The following is a 14,429-nucleotide window of genomic DNA, read 5'->3' on the forward strand; positions in this document are numbered from 1 at the left end:
GGCCGAAGGGCCAGTTTCCGTGCTGTAAGATACTGTGAATATAATCAGCATCCTGAGCTCACTGAGGATCTCAGTCGTATTACATAATACACTCTAACGCAGGGGGATGGCAGCAGAAGGGCCATGAATCGTGGTAGTGTTTTACTTCACCTAATCCTGATGGCACACGGGAGGCAAGAACAAGACTGTGCCTGTTCCCAGCAGCACCTGAGCTTTGTTCTCCCCCAGTCTGACAACACATCCGCGTCACAATTAGCTCTAATCATCCTGCACCCGGCCCCAATTGCAACAAGAACGAGAGGGTGCGAAAGGGAGAGGTGGAGAGGCAATGACAACTAGTCTTCGTTGCGTTTCCTTTAAGATAAAACCCCAGCTAGTTTCACTGATCTTATCTGTTTGTTTTCACCTCATCTACAACCAACAATGCACCATTGTGGGCTCCACCTTTCCTTGGTCATTGGTGCTGGCTCTGATTTGTTCTTTTTTTCCTACCTTTCATTAATTTGTTCTTCGTACCTTTTCACACCTCTAGTTTCCCTCTCCCCTGACTCTCAGTCTGAAGAAGGGTCTCGACCCGAAACACCACCTATTCTTTTTCTCCAGAGATGCTGCCGGTTCCTCTGAGTAACTCCAGCAATTTGTGTCTATCGTTGGTATAAACCAGCATCTACAGTTCTTCCCCAGACACCTAAACTTACCTGTTGGGCTGGTAATTATAGGCAGATGGTTAATTATGTCAAATAAACAACACCTGATTACTTGTAATTGTATTGCAATTAGTTTATTAACTAAGTATGTAAAAATATACAAGGAATTTGATTTGCCATACAGTCATACCGAAAAAGCAACAAGACACACAACTACATAAAAATTAACATAAACATCCACCACAGCGCACTGTGATGGAAGGCAATAATGTATTATCTTTCCCCCTTTTCTCCCGCGGTCGGGGCAGTCGAACCATCTGCAGTCGGGGCGATCGAAGCTCCCGCAGCCGGCGATCGAAGCACCCGTGTCGGGGCGGTCGGAGCTCCTGCGGTTGGAGCTCCCGAAGTCGATCCCTGACAAAGGGACCGCCAGCTCCACGATGTTAGGCCACAGCGCGGACGGAGATACGATATGGAAAAATCGCATCTTCGTTGAGGAAAGAGATTTAAAAAAAAGCTTCCCCCACTCCCCACTTAATACAAAACTAAAGATACACTAAAACATACATTCAACAACAGACTGAAAACAACAAAGAAGGACGAGACAGACTGTTGGCGAGGCTGCCATCGTGCGGCGCCACCTGGTGGTCATATGAAACAAGCCATTGTCTATATCTACTCCTGGGGGATAGAGTCAATGACGCTAACATCATTGATGGGATGGTGAATACATCTGTGGTGTGCCTTAGTATTTTGATAACACAAACCCAATTAACCTATAAACCTGTAGGTCTTTTGGAGAGTGGGAAGAACCCAGAGCTCCAGGAAAAAACCCCACGCAGGTCACACGGAGAACGTGCAAACTCCACACAGGCAGCATCCGTACACAGGATTGAACCCGGTCTCTGGCGCTGTCAGGCAACAACTCTACAGCTGTGCCACAGTACTGCCCCATAATTATCAGTTGACACAGTGGTATGGCTTCTTTAAACTTGTGATAATGCATTCACAAGCTTTAACTACAGAGCTGCACCAGAAAGTCGGGTTTGCTCCTGACCTAGGGTGCTGTCTTTGTGGAGTTTGCATGTTTAGTTCAGAGATACTATGGACGGTTGGCCGGCTGACTCCAAGCTGACCATTGAACATCTGTTCACACTAGTTCTATTCACACTAGATCTCTCCTTTAAATCTATTCGGGGGATGCAGCATTCGAGCTGCTGCCTTACAGCGCCAAAGAGGTGGGCTCACCCCTGAGTACGGACATGGTCTCTGTGGAGTTGGTACGTTCTCCCTGGGACAGCATGGGTTTTCAGAATCAGAATCAGAATCAGAATTACCTTTATTGTCATCCAAAAAAAACAAGTCTTTTGGACGAGATTTCGTCACCCACAGTCCAACAATAAGAGCAATAAAAATAAGCAATTACACACACAACCACAAACCAACACAAAACAAAAAAAGAAACATCCATCACAGTGACACTCCTCCAGTCACCTCCTCACTGTGATGGAAGGCCAGAACGTCTTTTCTCTTCCCCTGCCGTCTTCTCCCGCGGTCAGGCTGTTGAAGTTGCCACGTTTCAGGCCGCGCCGGATAGTGAAAGGTCCGCGGTGGACCGACCCAAGCCCCGCAATCCGGGGCGGGCGAAGATGCTGCCGCTGCACGTCGGGGCGGTCGTGGCTCCCGACATTGAAGCCCCCGCCGGGCGGAGAAAATCCTGCGGCCTATTCCAGGCCGCGCCGGACGATGAAAGGTCCGCGGTGGGCCGACCCTAGCCCCGCGATCTGGGGCGGGCGAAGACGCTGCCGCCGCCGGAGCTCCAGGTGCTCTGGTTTCCCTCCACACGCCAAAGATGTACAGGTTTGTAGGTTCAGTGGCCTCGGTATAATTTTAAATTGTCCCTGGTATGTAGGATGAGGACTAGTGTACTATCGCTGGTTGGCGTGGACTCTGTGAGCTGAAGGGGCTGTTTCCGTGCTGTATCTCCAAAGTCTAAAGTCTATTCTAGTTCACCTTGCACCTATGCCCTCTAGTTTTCCTCCACCATGGGGGAAAAAGACCATCTATCTTGTCTATTCCCCTCATTATTCTATTGACGTCTTTTAAGGTTACCTCATAGGCTTCTTTGTTCCAGGGAAAATAGTCCCTGCCTATCTGGTCTTTCTGTATAACTCAAGTGCACCAGCCCCAGCAACATCCTTGTGAGTCATTGCTGTGCCCTCATTGCCACTTGCATTGAGAACAGTTGCTTTGATCATATCTCATTTATTTGTCCAGCATTTCCTGTTTTATTTCATGTTTCTAGAATCTGCATTTTTTTGTTTTAGTTTTTCTCTCCTATCAAATTGGGGACCCATCTTTGTGGATGGCAAGGTAATTAAAGTAGAACATCAAACTCTACAGGACAGGAACGGGTCAAAGATAGACACAAAGTGCTGGAGTAATTCAGTGGGTCAGGCAGCGTCTCTGGGGAAAAACAAAGACAGGTAACGTTTGGGGTCGAGACCCTTCTGTAGACAATGTCCATGCTGAATCTGATACTAACAGTAAAGTGAAAGGCCTGGATAGAGTGGATGTGGAGAGCATGTTTTCACTCGTGGGAGAGTCCAGGACTAGAGGCCGCAGCCTTAGAATAAAAGGATGTACCTTTAGAAAGGAGACGAGAAGGAATTTCTTGAGCAAGAGGGTGGTGAATCCGTGGAATTCATTGTCACAGAAGGCCGTGGCAGAGATTGACAGATTCTTGATTAGTACGGGGAGAAGGCAGGAGAATGGGGTTGAGAGGGAAAGATAGTGATTGAATGGCAGGGTAGACTTGATGGGCCGAATGGCCTAATTCTGCGCGAATGAACTTGCTCTTTGGCCCACATAGGACACAGTGCTGGAGAAACTCAATGGGTCAGGTAGTATCTCTGGATGATGTGGATAGTTGACGTTTTGGGTTTGCATTCTTGTTCAGATTATGTCCATGCTGAATCTAATGCCAACTTAAACTCATTTAAAAGGGTCTGAAGAAAGGTCTCGATCCGAAATGTTGCCTATTCCTTTTCTCCTTAGATACTGCCTGACCCGTTGAGTTACTCCACCATTTTGTATCCATCTTCGTTTAAATTTGAAAGACATTTGGACACCTGAGGTAATTCAGTGGTTAGTTAACCCACCAACCTGTATGTCTTTGGAATCCAGGAGGAAACCAGAGCACCTGATGGTCTCAGGGAGAACGTGCCTACTCCACACAGACAGCGTCAGATGTCAGGATCGAATCTGGGTCACTGATGTTGCGTGCTGTCCTCATTGTGGCAGAAGACAGCAAGAAATTGCAGAGTTGTGGACGCAGCCCAGACCATCACTTCCATTGACTCCATCTACACTTCACACTGCCTCGGCAAGGCCACCAGTCTCACCCCGGTCACTCCCTCTTCTCCCCTCTCCCATTAGGCGAGAGGTACGTGAAAACGCACACCTCCAGATTTAGGGACAGTTTCTTCCCACATGTTATCAGGCAGCTGAACAATCCTATCACCAACTAGAGAGCGGTCCCGAAATATCATCTATCTCATTGGAGACCTTTGGATCATTTTTAATTGGACTTTATCTTGCACTGAATGGTATTCCCTGTACCCTGTATCTGTACACCGTGTGCGGCCTGATTGTAATCATCTATAGTCTTTCTGCTGACTGGATAACACACAACAAAAAAAGATTTTTGCTGTATCTTGTTACACATGACAATAATAAACGAAACTAAAAGAAGGTGATTGTGCTTGGTGAAGCTTATTGTCGCATGTGCAAAGTGCTAACACAGTGAAATTCCTTATCTTGCAGACAGTCCAGCAGGGTATTGCCATACCCCCGATCTCCGATGAGCAAGTGTATCTCTGGTCCACTCGTCCCTTCCTACCCAAACCACCCCATCCCCGGGCACGTTCCCCTGCAACTGCACGAGATGCAACACCTGTCCCTTTACCTCCCCCCCTCAATTCCATCCAAGGACCCAAACAGTATTTCCAGGTGAGACAAAGGTTACCTGCACCTCCTCCAACCTCATCTATTGCATCCGCTGCTCTAGATGTCAACTTATTTACATCGGCGAAACCAAGCGCAGGCTCGGCGATCGCTTCGCTCAACACCTGCGCTCGGTCCGCATTGACCAAACTGATCTCCCGGTGGCCGAGTACTTTAACTCCCCCTCCCATTCCCAGTCTGACCTTTCTGTCATGAGCCTCCTCCAGTGCCATAGTGAGGCCCACTGGAAATTGGAGGAACAGCACCTCATATTTCGCCTGGGCAGCTTGCAGCCCAGTGGTATGAACATTGACTTCTCCAACTTTTGATAGTTCCTCTGTCCCTCCCGTCCCCTCCTCCTTCCCAGTTCTCCCTCTATCTTCCTGTCTCCACCTATATCCTTCCTTTGTCCCGCACCCCCTGACATCAGTCTGAAGAAGGGACTCGACCCGAAACGTCACCCATTCCTTCTCTCCCGAGATGCTGCCTGACCTGCTGAGTTACTCCAGCATTTTGTGAATAAATACCTTCGATTTGTACCAGCATCTGCAGTTATTTTCTTATACTAGTGTATGGCAATAGTCCACTGAGCCCGCATGCAAGAGGCGCCATGTTTTGGAGCCGTTTTCAAAGTCAGCGCTCCAGTTCTGATGAGCGGTGCCCGTTCCAGACAACCCCCAGGCTGCTGCGGAGCCTCCAGTCGTCGCCTTCCTTGGACGCCACGTCCCTCTCCTCGCCCGTCCACCTTTGTTCCCTGGGGGTGCCTCCCGCAGGCGACCTCGAAGGCGCGGTAGACCAGACCCCGGTTCCCTCTCCTCTCCTACCGGCTTTGCTCCTCGCCCGTCTCATCCCTCATCACTGGCTTACTGCGTCTTGGTACACGTGGCAACACCAATAGATATGCCAGAGAATCGTGAAGTGCCGACGGGGTTACCTGTGTGCAAGGACGTACATTCTCAGTAACCACAGAGCACCCATTTTAACGTCAGCTTGGGAAAGCATCAACGAAAGAACTGGCAACAACTGATAGACGTCTGTGTTAATTAGAGAGAGCCAGCATGGATCTGTAAGACTGTGTTCAACTAACCAATTGATTTTTCTTTTGATGAAAGTAATGGAGACCATGAACAGCATGTCATACAAGTTGCCTATGCTGATTTTTGAGTAAGTGTTTGGTATGAGGTACCATGTAAAAGGCTAGTTAATACTACCGAGACTACTGTAGGTATTGAGCTTTGTTTAGTTCATGGTCGCGTGTACCGAGGTACAGTGGAAAGCTTTTGTTGCGTGCTAACCAGTCAACGGAAAGACAATACATGATCACAATCGAACTATCCAGTGTACAGATACAGGATAAAGGGAATAACGTGAATAACGTTTAGTGTAAGGTAATGTCCAATTAGAGATACTGATGGGCTCCAATCAGGTAGATAGTAGCTCAGGACTGCTACTAGTTTGGAGCTTAATTGGAGGTTATAATCTTTAATAGCCTGATGGTTGTAGGGAAGATGTTGTTCCTGAACCTGGACATTACAGTTTTCAGGTTCCAACACCTTCTTCCCCGTGAGAGCGTGGCCAGGTGGGTGTGGGTCTCTGATGCTGGCTGCCTTTTTGAGGCAGCAACTCCTGTAGATACCTTCGATGGCGGGGATGTCAGTACCTGTGATGCACCCCGGGCAGTGTTTACCACTATTGGCAATCTTTTTCGTTCCCGGTCGTTCGAGTTGCTGAACCAGGCTGTGATGCAACCAGTCCATATGCTCTCTACTGTACACCAGCTTAGAAACAGCCCCTTCAGCCCAACCTTCCCACATGTCCCATCTACGCTAGTCCCACCTGCCTGCGCTTGGCCCATATCCCTCTAAACCGAAATGTCCATGTACCTGTCTAAATGTTTCTTAAATGTTGTGATAGTAGCCACCTTAAGTCTCTCCTCTGGCAACTAGTTCCTTACACCCACCACCTTTGGTGTAAAGAAAAAATTGCTCCTTGGGTTCCTGTTGTCTATCCCCTCTCACCTTAAACCTATGTCCTCTGGTTCTTGATTCCCCTACTCTGGGTAAAAGACTGTGCATTCACATTATCAATTCCATTCATGATCTTATATACCTCTGTAAGACCCCCCCCCCCCCCCCCGCATCCTCCTGAACTACAAGGAATAGGTGTCCCAGCCTGCTCAACATTTCCCCAAAGCTCAGGCCCTCAAACCATGCAAGCAGTGCCTGAAGGGGTGGGTGGGTAATCTGAGGTGAGAACGGCTTGAAGTAAATAAAATTGACAGGGATAGATATGGTACAGTCCAAACCTTTTTTCCCCGGGATGGAAACGTCAAAGGCTAGAGGGCATAACTCTAAGGTGAAAGGGGCAAAGTTTAAAGGAAAGATGCGGGGCAAGTTTTTGAACACAGACTGGTGAAGGTCTGGAATGTATTGCCAAGGGTGGCTGGTGGAGGCAGATGCAATAGTGGCATTTAAGAGGCTTTTATATAGACGCATCTAAGGAGTGGAGGGATATGGATCACATGCAGGTAGAGGTGATTAGCATCATGTTGAATACGGACATTGTGGGCAGGAGGGTCTATCCCTGTGCTGTGCTGTTCCGGGTTCTATACTCCAATTCCATTTACAAGCACTTGGCCGGTAATGCACTCTGCCTTGGTGATTGAAGTGTTGGTCCAGCTGTTTCTTTGAGGGTATCTGCCTTTGCCACCTACACTGTAAGCTGCCGTGGTGCATCGCTGATTCAGCAATGCTCAGGGTGAAGTGGAAACTGTCCATTGGCCAGTCAGTCTCGCGTGGCAAATTGCAAAATTCACGGAGAGAAGGCCACACTTTTCCATCAAAGATGGTGATTGCTGGGGCTGGATGTGAGGCATATAGTTATTGCTGGTGATTTCCATTCAGTGGGTGGCCAGGGATCAATGTATGTGATATTGCGATTACCCTTGTGATTGATAGTACAGTAAGTGTTCGGGGTGAAGCGTGAACCTCATCCCAATGTGATTAGGAGGCAGAAATGCTCCTCAGCTCTGCCCAAGCCTTCTCTGCCATTCAGCAGCCTAAAGCCCAAGGTTGAGCAGGCTAGTACCTTATTCCGTGGAGCGCAGGAGGATGAGGGGTGATCTTATAGAGATCTATAAGGGGAATAATGGGGTGAATGTACAATCCTTTACCCAGAGTAGGAGAATCAAGAACATCTCCACTTCCCTGCCTCATTCCTACAAGTCTTGATTCCTCTTGTCATAGAGTTCTACAGTACGTGAACCAACCCTTCGGCCCATCGAGCCTGCACTTTCAAGTGTCCATTGTGCTATTAGAGTCATAGTCACACAACATGAAAACAGGCCTTTTGGCCCAGTTTGTCCACGCCGACCAACATGCCCCATCTACACGAGTTCCACCTGCCTGTGCCTGTCCCATATCCCTCTAAACCTAGTGTCTATCTTTAGTAAAAGCCAACATCTGCCATTCAGCAGCCTAAAGTCTGCAGTTCCTTCTTCTTACCTCCTCTCGAAGCTCGTTCCACACACACACCAACTTTTGTGTGGAGATAGTTGCCCGTCAAGTTCCCATTCTATCTTTCCCCTCTCACTTTACAAGTATATCCTCTGGTTCTTGATTCCCTTACTCTGGATGAAAGACTGTGTTTACCATTCTGTAGACTCTGGGACCTAGTGGATTGAAGATTTCTTGGTGCACTTTCAACTCTAGTTGGATGTGAAACAGTTACAATCTGGACCTTATATTTTTGGCTTTGAGTGAAAATGCAACGTCCTTTCACTAATTAATATCAGGGGATTCTCCAGATCCTTTTGTCATTGAATCTATGAATGTCAGAACACTTTAATTAACAAGAAGCAGAACCAATTTGCCTCTTGGTTTAATATGCCACTGCAAGGTCTTGTGCACAATTGCATTGCAAACATTAATGGACAAGATTCCACATAGAATTCCTCCCAATTTGACACTGATTGACTGTAAATTAGTAACCTCCGTCTGATAGATGGTGGGATATCGAGTGTGGAGAATTGACACTCTCTCAGTGTGGAGAGAGGAATCGTGAGCCCTTTTTTTGTTGTTGAGGTACCGTGGAATGGATTTTGCCAGGCGATAGATCTACCGCAGTAGATGTAAAGACTGAGGCATGACTGGTTTAGAGGGTTCCGGCTGCAGGGAGAGGTTGGACAGTTTTCTCTGGAACGACGGAGGTTGAGGGGAGACTTGATAGAGGTATATAAAAATGTGAAGGGCATAGATAGGGTAGACAGTCAGAACCTTAATATCCCCAGGGTGGAAATGTCCAACACTAGAGGACATGGTGATACAGCAGTAACAAGCCCTTCAGCCTACCGAACCCATGATCCCAGTACACTAGCACTATCCTACACACTAGGGACAATTTATAATTTTACTGAGGCCAATTAACCTACAAACCTGCACGACTTTGGAGTAAATGAGAAATTACCTTGCACTTAGTTGCACCCTGCACCTTGAACCTTGGAGGACTTTGATTCCTCTTTAGCCAGAGGGCTGGAGAATAGCTGATATGTTCCTTTGCTTAAGGGGAGAGTTGAAGTCACACAGCAGGGAAGCAGGCCCTTCAGCCCAAAGACAGACAGAAAATACTGGAGTAACTAAGAAGTTGGCATATTATGTTACTGTTGTACAAAATGTCCAACACTAAAGTTCCATACAGAGTAGTGGGGGCTTGGGTCACATTGCCAGGGGTGGCGGTGGAGGAGATATGATAGTGGCGTTTGGAAGTGGAGTGAAAAGAGGGATATGGATGATGCACAGGCAGATGAGATCAGATGAACTCAGCATCATGTTTGGCACGAACACCGTGGGCTGAAGATCCCGTCCCTGTGCTGTCCTGTTATATGTTCTAGGTCTTATGACGACTTAAAGTCTTGAAAAGTAAATGAGTGTAGAGGTTGGGAGGTCATGTTGCAGTTATATAAGATGTTGGTGAGGCCACATTTAGAATATTGTGGTCACCATGATATGGGAAAGATGTTGTCAAGCTGGAAAGGGTGCAGAGAAAATTTACGAGGATGTTGCTAGGACTCGAGGGCCTGAACTACAGGGAGAGGTTGAGCAGGCTCGGACTTTATTCCTTGGAGCGCAGGAGGATGAGGGGTGATCTTTTAGAGGCGTGCAAAATCATGAGAGGAATAGATCGAGTGAACACAGAGTCTCTTGCCCAGAGTAGGGGAATCGGGAACCAGAGGACATTCGTTTAAGATGAGGGTGAACGATTTAATGGGAGCCTGAGGGGTAACATTTCTGACACAAAGGGTGGTGGGTGTATGGAACGAGCTGCCGGAGGAGGTACTGCTGCAAGTGGGTACTGCTGCAACGTTTAAGAAACCTTCAGGCAGGTATTTGGATAGGAGAGGTGTAGAGGGATATGGGTCAAGCGCAGGCAGGTGGGGACTAGTGTAGATGGGACATGTTGGTCGACATGGGCAAGTTGGGCTGAAGGGTTTGTTTCCACACTGCGTGACTCTATGACTCTAAAGTTATGCTTAATAAATCTGCAAAAGCTCTGGAGATGGAACAGGGAGATTATTGTCCCAGGGCCAATTGGATGTACTGCTGAAATGTAACCAGAATTTGAAAGCGCTGTGCTGTGAAGAAGTGACGGTTTAATCAAATTGATTGTTACTCATCTGTTTGTAGATTCAGCAAATCACCGTTAGCAGGAAATGCTGTATCAATCAGCAAGTTTGGGATGGATGAAGCACAAGTTTGGATTTAACAGTGACTGGGTGTCAGTCCACACAAGACTTAGCTACAGTTGGCATGGTAAGGAGATTAGTCGTAGGTCCTGGAGTCATACAGCGCGGAAACAAGCCCTTCGGCCCAACGTCCACACACCCTCCCCAGGTATTTTCCCCTGCAACCGCAGGAGATGGGCAAGGGGCGGCACAGTGGCACAGTGGTAGAGTTGCTGCCTTACAGCGCCAGAGACCCGGGTTCAATTCAGACTGCGGGTGGTGTCTGTGTGGAGTTTGCACGTTCTCCCTGTGACTGTGTGGGTTTTCTTCAGGTGTTCCGGTTTCCTCTCACATTCCAAAGACATGCAGTTTTGTAGGTTAATTGACTTCTTTAAATTGTCCCCTGGTGTGTCGGATAGAACTAGTGTACGGGTGATCATTGGTCAGTGCAGGCTCAGTGGGCCGAAGGGCCTGTTTCTCTAAACTAAAAACTAAAAACTCAAACTAAAGAAAGACTACAGGGTGATGGCAGCTCAAACCCAACTTCAAGGGCAATTTGGGAAGAGTATTAATGCTAGATGTGTTCACAATTTATCAGTTTAGTTTAGTTTAGTTTAGTGATACAGCAGTAACAAGCCCTTCAGCCTACCGAGCCCATGATCCCCGTACACTCGCACTATCCTACACACTAGGGACAATTTATAATTTTTCTGAGGCCAATTAACCTACAAACCTGCACGTCTTTGGAGTAAATGAGAAATTACCTTGCACTTAGCTGCACCCTGCACCTTGAACCTTGGAGGACTTTGATTCCTCTTTAGCCAGAGGGGCTGGAGAATAGCCGATATGTTCCTTTGGTTAAGGGGAGAGATGAAGTCACACAGCAGGGAAGCAGGCCCTTCAGCCCAAAGACAGACAGAAAATACTAGAGTAACTAAGCAGGACAGGCAGCATCTCTGGAGAGAAGGAATGGGTGACGTTTCGGGTTGAGACCCTTCTTCAAAACCCGTCTATTCCAATCAATTAATTTGTGGACTTTAGAGATGCAGCATGGAAACAGGCCCTTCGAACCACCAAGTCTGCATCAACCAGTGATCACCGCATACACTAACCTACACACACTAGGGACAATTTTACAACTTACCATTGGTCACCTGTACACTGGTTCTATCCGACACACTCTAAGGGCAATTTTACAACTTACCATTGGTCACCTGTACACTGGTTCTACCCGACACACTCTAAGGGCAATTTTACAACTTACCATTGGTCACCTGTACACTGGTTCTATCCGACACACTCTAGGGGCAATTTTACAACTTACCATTGGTCACCTGTACACTGGTTCTATCCGACACACTCTAAGGGCAATTTTACAACTTACCATTGGTCACCTGTACACTGGTTCTATCCGACACACTCTAGGGGCAATTTTACAACTTACCATTGGTCACCTGTACACTGGTTCTATCCGACACACTCTAAGGGCAATTTACAGAAGGCAATAACCTGCAGTCCATATGTTTCTGGAGTGTGGGAGGAAACTGAAGCAGTCCCAGGGAGAACATAGAAACTCTGTACTGACGTAGGGTCCTCCCGCCTAGACTACTGCAACTCCCTATACACTGGGATCAGCCAATCTTCCCTGTCCCGCCTGCAACTGGTCCAAAACGCCGCAGCGAGACTCCTGACGGGTACCCGTAAAAGGGACCACATCACCCCGATTCTGGCCTCTCTCCACTGGCTCCCAGTACAGTACAGAATCAACTTCAAGCTCCTCCTATTCACGTACAAAGCCTTAAACGTGCTTCCCCCCCCCCCCCCCCCCCCCCCCCCCCCCCCCCCCCCCATATCAAAAATCTTCTAACCCACCACTCTATCTCCGGGTCCCTCAGGTCGGCCGATTTGGGGCTACTCACTATCCCGCGGTCTAGGCTTAAGCTCAGGGTGACCGCGCTTTTGCGGTTGCAGCTCCTAGACTGTGGAACAGCATCCCTCTCCCCATCAGAACTGCCCCCTCCATCGACTCCTTTAAAACCTAGGCTCAAAACCTATTTCTACTCCTAGCGTTTGAGGCCCTCTGAGGGGGGCGCTGTGAATTGTTCATGTATGTGCTGTTATGTTTGTGTGCCATTGTATGTTCGTTCTTAGTACCTGAACTGATGTACAGCACTCTGGTCAATGTGGGTTGTTTTTAAATGTGCTACACAAATAAAATTGACTTGACTTGACTTGACTTGACAGCATCCATAGTCAGGATCGAACCTGGGTCTCTGGCGCTGTATGCCAGCAACTCTATCGCTGTGCCACTGTGCGCCCCTTGCCCGTGTTTAGTCTATATCCCTATATACCCATCCTACCATGCACCTGTTCATGTGCCTTCTGCCCACCTCAACACACCAACTGTGGCATAACAACATTTTAGTCAGCTGCAAACGACGTAACATTTTCATGTCACGGAACGGAACGATAAAATTCTTATTTACAGCAGCACAACAGATATGTAAACATATTACTCTGTAAACCCATAATAAATGACAAAAAATGTTTAGTATATACTAAGCAAAAAGACAATGAAATAGACATTAGTAGTGCAAAGTCAAAAAATAATGTCTCTAAGTAGTTCAGAGCCTATTTGGAGGTTGTAGTGTTTATTAGCATGATGGCTATGGGGAAGTGGCTGCTGCTGAGCGTGGACGTTACAGTTTTCATTACTCATTACTGATCTTTGCTCCTTGCTTTTAATTAAACCAGTGTGTTATTTGATTCCATTTTAGTGCATCAGACCCTAACTTGCAAAACGCTGCAGAGAGAGAGAGAGAGAGAGAGAGGGAGGGGGAGGGGAGAGGAGAGAGAGAGAGAGAGAGAGAGAGAGAGAGGGAGGAGAGAGAGAGAGAGAGAGAGAGAGAGAGAGAGAGAGAGAGAGAGAGAGAGAGAGAGAGAGAGAGAGAGAGAGAGAGAGAGAGAGAGAGAGAGAGAGAGAGAGAGAGAGAGAGAGAGAGAGAGAGAGAGAGAGAGAGAGAGAGAGAGGAGAGAGAGAGAGAGGAGGAGAGAGAGGAGAGAGAGAGAGAGAGAGAGAGAGAGATCATGAGAGAGAGAGATCATGAGAGACCGCATGAGAGACCGCATGAGAGACCGCATGAGAGACCGCATGAGAGACCGCATGAGAGACCGCATGAGAGACCGCATGAGAGACCGCATGAGAGACCGCATGAGAGACCGCATAAGAATTGGTTGTAATGGAGTGTAGCACCGTTCCTGCGAACGGTCAAATCACAAATCCCTGAAACAGGCCCCTTGGCCCAACTCATCCACGCCAATCAAGATGCCCCATCTAATCTAACCTTATTTTCCCCACAATTTGCCCATATCCCCCTAAATTTCTCTTGTACATGTATCTTGGTTTAGTTTTTTTTAAAGTTTAGAGATACAGTGTGAAAACAGGACCTTCAGCCCAACGAGTCCGCGCCGACCAGTGATCCCCTTACACTAAGGCTATTCCACACACACTGTGTACTGAAGCCAATTAATCTACAAATCTGTATGTCTTTGGAGTGTAGGAGGAAACCAGAGCCCCCGGAGAAAACCCACGCGGTCATGAGGAGAATGTACAAACTCTGTACAGACAGCACCTATAGTCAGGATTGAACCCGGGTCCCTGGTGCTGGAAGGCAGCAACTCTACCGCTGCACCATCCTGCCACCCTGAGTTAGTGGAAGCAAGGACCTGCAGATGCTGATTTGCAGAAAGGAACACAGTCTGAAAATGGACCCGAACATGTCTATCCTGTTCTCCAGGAATGCTGCCTGACCCGTTGAGTTACGCCAGCACTTTTAGGTCTTGAAGGTTCAAATTATCAGGATTAAACAGTCTGCCCATGATAACATGTCGTTTGTTTGTGCATCACTATTAATGGGATATGGCAGGCGGATTGTGTAGAACAATCTTTCGGCACATTGGCCTTCATCAGTTAGAGTACTGAGTGTAGAAGTTGAGATGTCATGTTGCATTTGGACAAGACATTGGTGAGGCCGCATTTAGAGTACTGCGTTCAGTTT

At 47.6% G+C, this 14,429-nt stretch overlaps 1 long non-coding RNA gene across 3 annotated transcripts in view; it reads right to left on the reverse strand.

Annotated features, from left to right (window-relative positions):
• Positions 1 to 827: 827 nt before the first annotated feature.
• Positions 828 to 14,429, reverse strand: part of LOC144604047 (uncharacterized) — a 36,250-nt gene continuing 22,648 nt past the window's right edge. For all 3 annotated transcript variants that reach the window (XR_013548677.1, XR_013548675.1, XR_013548676.1), the window contains one exon: positions 828 to 5,586. This is a non-coding gene — a long non-coding RNA (uncharacterized LOC144604047). The remainder of the gene's footprint in view (positions 5,587 to 14,429) is intronic.

The sequence above is a fragment of the Rhinoraja longicauda genome, chromosome 21 (genome assembly GCF_053455715.1).
Source record: "Rhinoraja longicauda isolate Sanriku21f chromosome 21, sRhiLon1.1, whole genome shotgun sequence".
NCBI classification, from domain to species: domain Eukaryota; kingdom Metazoa; phylum Chordata; class Chondrichthyes; order Rajiformes; family Arhynchobatidae; genus Rhinoraja; species Rhinoraja longicauda.